The sequence below is a fragment of the Dermacentor variabilis genome, chromosome 2 (assembly GCF_050947875.1).
Source record: "Dermacentor variabilis isolate Ectoservices chromosome 2, ASM5094787v1, whole genome shotgun sequence".
Taxonomy (NCBI): Eukaryota; Metazoa; Arthropoda; class Arachnida; order Ixodida; family Ixodidae; genus Dermacentor; species Dermacentor variabilis.
Window position 1 is genome coordinate 70,714,612 of NC_134569.1, and position 6,213 is coordinate 70,720,824.

Genomic DNA, 6,213 nt, shown 5'->3' on the forward strand with positions numbered 1-6,213 from the left:
TCCCAAAAAACATCCACGCTGAAGGCGTTACTATCCTTATTAAGGTTTCTGCGGTCCACAGGCCTTCACGATAAACATTAAGAACGCCGCCTATGTCACGAGTGCCACTTAGACAGTAAAAAAACAGAAAAAGAAAGAAATAAGAGCAATCACGTACGCCTATATTTACACTAAGTAGTCACGCAGTTCATCCGCGTCACTGCGTCTACCGTCAGTCAATTAGGTACACCGCAGGACGTTGGCCCTACCCAGCGAAATCGAATTGCTCGCATAATACGTGAGCCCAAAGCATTCTAAACCTACAAATTCCCTCATCTCATCGCGCCATCGAATCCCCCGCAACCCTTGACTGCGTTTCCCTTGTACTAGAATTCATTTTATTACTGAGTGTGTAAATGCAGCTAAAATCAAATTCACCTGCCACAAGGTGTTAAGGGTTCCAATGGAGGGCCACGCAGAATAAAACGGCTATGTTTTGTTCTGAATACATGCGACGAATTAAGAAGTAATGAATTCAGATGTTTTGATAAATATACGGAAACTTAATAAGGTGTTCTGATTAGTTTGGCAACAATTTTACTGTTGCATACTATCAAAAGCCCACCGCATGCGCTCCCGATGTAAACATTTCCTGCTCGGCTTAAAGATATGTCGTGCAGGCACAGGAATATGCCTGATACTAAATTCTGCTGGTATTGCTTTCGCTATTAGCGTTTTTGTCTTTTCCTAGCTGTGTTACAACCATATCTCTCTTTGAATGCCTACGATACGGACAGGGCCATATTGTCGTTTCCTGGTAGAGTGCTACGCCAGCCTTTGTCTCGTAGCGTGGAACGTAAGTCCTTCTAATTTAAGTCTTACTTTCGCATGCTTTTACAACTTAAGTTCAGTATTTTAATATAGACGCTATAGTATAGCTCGCTGGCATGCAGCCTACATAAGCAGGCTTATAACATTAGGAGCACCTTAAAGGGCCCCATCAGGTTAGAGCATTCCGAAGATACAAGTGTGGTGCGTCCATCACGCTAAGGAGGAAGTGGCTCTTCTCCTCAAATAAGCCACTCGGGCCACGAGGAGATGACGTTAAGCATGTGGTGTTTCTGTTTCGCACACATGCCGCTTACTGCGCTTGCGTCGCTTATAGCATCAGAAGGAACTCGGCGATTTCCGCGAAACTCAAAGGGTGCACCGCCATCTCAGGAAAGGCAGCATGCAGGAAGAAGGAATAGAGAGAGAGAGAAAAAGAAAGAGAAAGGAGGCGTCGGTTGCATTGTTAAGAGTAGGGACAAAATAGACGGTGGGCCTTTAGCTCGAAAGTGGAAGAAGGCAGGAGCGCAACGTCGCTCTCGGGTCGAGTCAACTGGATAGAGCCTGCGCTAATGGGAGGGTGTAGCTCACCTTTTCACACTGTTGCTTTGTTTGCTTCTGTCTCAACTACAAATAGGCTGGATGGCGCTTCATACAACCCAAAGCGTACGTGATGGATATGGCGAGTGGCCCTTTAACACCAAGCCATCACTCCTAGAATTTACAGAATTTTTTATAATCCCCTGGGCCAGATAGCATAATTCCATTCCTTGAATTGGAATATTGAAATAGACGGACATTACTTGCGTAAGTAAACACATTCAAATGATTAACAGAAATTCCCTAGTCACCTCCTTAATTACTATTTACGCCACATATTGCACTTTACGAATTGTAGCCGGCGTGCTTGCAAGGCATATGAACCTTGAATGAATTTTGAGTAAAAGACTACTTTCAAGATATTCATTGCCAAAGACTGCGACAAAATGCATGGGCATCTCAGTTACATTCGTGCATGAGTGCATATAACAGCGTTTTGCTAAAAAAGGTAAGTGGAAGAACAGTGCATATTTACTGCGAATTAGATGCCGCATATATCGAAACCCGTGCCCCCTAAATATTTGTTCATCGTGCAATTACCTTGCAAGCTAAGTAGAATTGGTAAATTTCAAAATGTGCCGTAAATAAATTAATGAAGAAGTAGAAGAACTTCAGTTTGGCCTAGTTGGTGCTTACGATATGCCTGATTGGCGCACTTGCCTGCGAACTGCAATGGCTGTCGCTGTGCACCCTTTTTTAAGGAGATAAAGATTCTGGGGAGAAGCCATGACCAGACTGCACGCGAACAGATGGAGGCTTATCACATAAATAAGAAAGGCCAAGACTTCGTTAGTGACACCTCCATTAGGTTGTTTCAATCGGAAATAGATTTTTTTTATAGTTGTTTGCCACGCTAGGCTGAGTGTTCTTGTTTGCTGCGATCTGCGCATGTTCTATATGTCTATATATGCCCACGGGCTACCGTGAATAAAACAGTTGAAAGTTACCGCTCATGTTGTTTATGTGTTCTCTCCCGCTGTCCCCGTCTTTATTTGCGGTCAATATGATATGCTGTAATGAAGAAGTAGCTTGTGAAGCTTCTTAATTAGTTAATATGTGTTTCGATTTCTAGTGCTACTAATATACGCCTCATTGAATCAACGGATATCAATATCAATCAATACAACGGAAGGAAGGAGATTATGCTATCTGCCATAAGTTATATTAAAAAAATATCTAAAACTTAAACATGGTCATCCCGTATAGATTTCCCTGTCGCCAACTTGTCATCATTTTTGTTATGAGAGTGTGTTAACAGGTTTTTGCCGTCAACGCGTGCCAATTCACTTGAAAAACATCTAGAACAGAGTGGTGCTAATTGAGGAATAGAATGCAGGCTCACTGCATCGCTTATATTAAAGTCGTATATTCAGGTCTGAACTTCAACACCGTGGATATGGCGCAGGATGCACAATTTTCTTTTTGCCCAGAAATAGAGCAAAGCAAAAACGGAATCAATTGAACTCCACTGTAGTCGGTAAAGTCGCGCTCTGCGCAACTTCGCGGGCAAAGAACAAACAAAACGTGATGGCAGAAATTGTTCTCTCAAGGGGTTGAATTCCGCAGTTGGATTCAAACTTCTGAAGCCACCGAGGACCTGAACCGTTTTATCTCGCATAGGCAGCCACGGCGGCGTCCCTCGACGACTTCCCGTGGTGCAGCCGGATCCGCGACTCCCGCGAAGAGCTCCTCGGAACAAAGTTTTTTTCAATCGCGACCTTAAGCGGGCGGGTGCCGTGACGGGAATAAACCGGCAGCTAGGTTTCGTGAGGTTCGCTTTAGGTATACAAGCGCAGCGATGAAGTTGCAGCGCGGAAGATTGCGGAACTAGCAACTATAAGTCTCCGGAGAGTCGTTTTGTACGGAGCGCTCTCTTGACTGCGACCACAGCTAGAAGCCGTACGTATAGTTTAAGCGCCAAGACCTTGCAGAAAGTGTACCGTAACGAATGCGGCTGTGAGCCAGTGACGCTGAATTCCCTAAAAACGAATGTAGTTCAGAAACAAAGGGGCAAGGGTGCAGAGTTTCATGCGAATGACACCGTAGGAAAATCCAGTAGTACTGTCTGCGGGTGCGTCTTCCATGGATGTTCGGTGGGCATGGAAGTAATTAGAAATACATGATTCAACTAAACTTCGTCGTCCTTATTCTAAACGATCTTGTGGATTCGTTACGCGGCTGTTAATTACGATCAACGCGTTCGCGCTGTGGCCTCAGCGCCGCTTAACCGAGGCCCGAGGTCAGCGGCCACGCAGCATCTAGTCGGCTGCCTGGTGCTAGAGAACGTTCGTTCAGCTACATCAGGTACATCATACCGAGAAGGTCACAGCGCGTGGGGAAGACACCCATATGATATACTGGTAATTTCTGCGTGGTAAAGAGGGGCCAGATTGAGTTTTCGTTGTCGCCATTTTAAAGATAATCCTACCTCGGCAAGAAGGGGAAGCGCCTCGCGGCATCCCTTAAACAATTACAGCCACATAAAGGACGAAAAACGATACTTCATGTCGTATGTCCGCTGCGCTTGCTAGATATAGTTTGCAAGTTGTCTTTCTTCTTTTTTTCCCCTACGTCGAATGACACGAATCTGCGCTTAACGACCGAGTTCGGGCGGAATGCAAATACTTAGTGTAGAGATCTGTATTTGTGAGTACGGCTTTCCCAGTGACCACCATCTTACCGGTTTTACTAGTACGTATAAAGTTACATTCGTGTGTGTGTGTGTGTGTGTGTGTGTGTGTGTGTGCGTGTGTGTGTGTGCGTGTGTGTGCGCGTGTGTGTGTGTGTGTGCGTGCGTATGCGTGTGTGCGTGTATGTGTGCTGGTGCGTGCGTGCGTGCGTGCGTGTGTGTGTGTGTGCGTGTGTGTGTGCGTGTGTGCGTGTGCGCGTGTGTGTGTGCGTGCGTGTGTGCGTGCGTGTGTGTGCGTGTTTGTGTGTGTGCGTGCGTGCGTATGCGTGTGTGCGTGTATGTGTGCTGGTGCGTGCGTGTGTGTGCTGGTGCGTGCGTGCGTGCGTGTGGGCGCGCGCGTGTGTGTGTGTGTGTGTGTGTGTGTGTGTGTGTGTGTGTGTGTGTGTGTGTGTGTGTGTGTGTGTGTGTGTGTGCGTGTGGAAAAAACAAAAGAAACTAGTGCACCTGCCAAGCACCTTAGTACGCCGCATGCGCAAATTGTGTCATGTATGTATTCCCTAGTTCCTCTGAGAATGTGTATGTGGGGCTCCAAAAAGGGCGCTGTATACATATCCATCTTATGAAAGTAACCTCAAAGAAAATACTCAGTCGGAAATAGCTATGAATTGCAGATCACGTGGTTGCGTTCCCCTCTTCATATAAACAAAGATATCGACGCCGCTGATAAGCTGATGCGAAAAATATCGCTGATACCTACAAGACTGGAATCAGGAAATAGTACGCGCGCTAGTCAACCGTCGGTTTCACAAGTCGATAATTTAAATATTTGTCACAATGCCATTTACCCTCCACGGGTAAAAACTGTTTTATTTTTTCTCGCTTTTCGTTATATAAAATACGTGTCTTATTTAGATGGGATACTCAGTTGTGAGTGTTAGCTAAGGCGTATTTTTTTTCTTCTTTGTCCCTGCTTTGTTTGCGCTGTTATGAGCTTTTATATTATACCTTAACCAATGTTGTCAACCTCTGGTTTATTCAACATTGCCTCCGCTTTGAATGCGAACCTTTTGCGGCTCAGTCAGATAGTATTCATTAGTACAGGATAAGGGCGCCTATTTCACCGCTATTATCGTCCTAACATGCTGATTCACATCAGCGTGGCGCTGTTCCGAGTCCGTTTTGCTGCTAGCCAGCGAACAACGCGCAGTAGAAAGGCCTTTTGTTATGGCGATCTCGGCAGCCTATGAATCCTCTCATATTTTTGAGCGGGCGTCCCTCTGAAGTCCACGCGGTGTCGAACCACTCCGAAAGAAAAAAAAGAAGGGGAGGGGGTGCGAACAAAATAGGAAAGTTATGGCCTTGTGGATCCGGAATAACGCTCCGCACCGAGGGTTTCCCATATAATAGACGTAAAAATAAGGAATCTCTCAAAGCCCGCATCGGCACCAGTGAAGAGCGCCGCTCAGAAATGAATGAGCTCGCGCGAAGGCGAGAAAGCTCCTTGCGCGGCCTAAACCGAGATGCCGCTTTCTTCTCCGTTTCCTTCTCGGCTGGTTTAGTTCTCTTTTCCGCTCAACGGCAGCGAAACGAACCCGTCCCTCTCCTGCGCGGAGGCAGCGGTGTAAAAAAACGGATTGCCGCCAGGTTTACAGCGCCGATGCGCGTAATCCGAAAGGAGAACGCGGGGTGCCGGAACCGCAGACCGCGAAGTATAAACGAACACCTTCCGCCTTTCTCCACTTTTACGATCGGCGCTAGAAAAGAGAACAATAAAAAAAAGAAGGAGGAGGAGGTAATGCTGCTGGGGTAGCGACAGGGGGGAGGGTTGGGGGAAGGAGAGGCCTCGCGGCGCGCATCGCTGCTTTCTCGGGAGGTCCTCCAAGAAGGCCGCTTCTCGCCAAAGCTCGCGCGTGCAATGAAATAAGAAAGGCAGAGCCGCGCGGTACCTTTCTTCAAGTTTTCACTAGGTGGCCTTTACGGTATGCGCGCGGCAACCACAGGAGCGAGCTCCATCCCCGTGCCGCTCGAGGTCTACGCAGCGGAAGTTATTAGGCACAAATAAACTTTACGGAGGCCGCCCGAAACTTCGCTTTCTCTTCACACCAAAAGCGTGATCGTGGTGGGTTGCAGCCATATCTCTTAGAACAAGGACGCATAAACTTTCGTTTACAGCCATT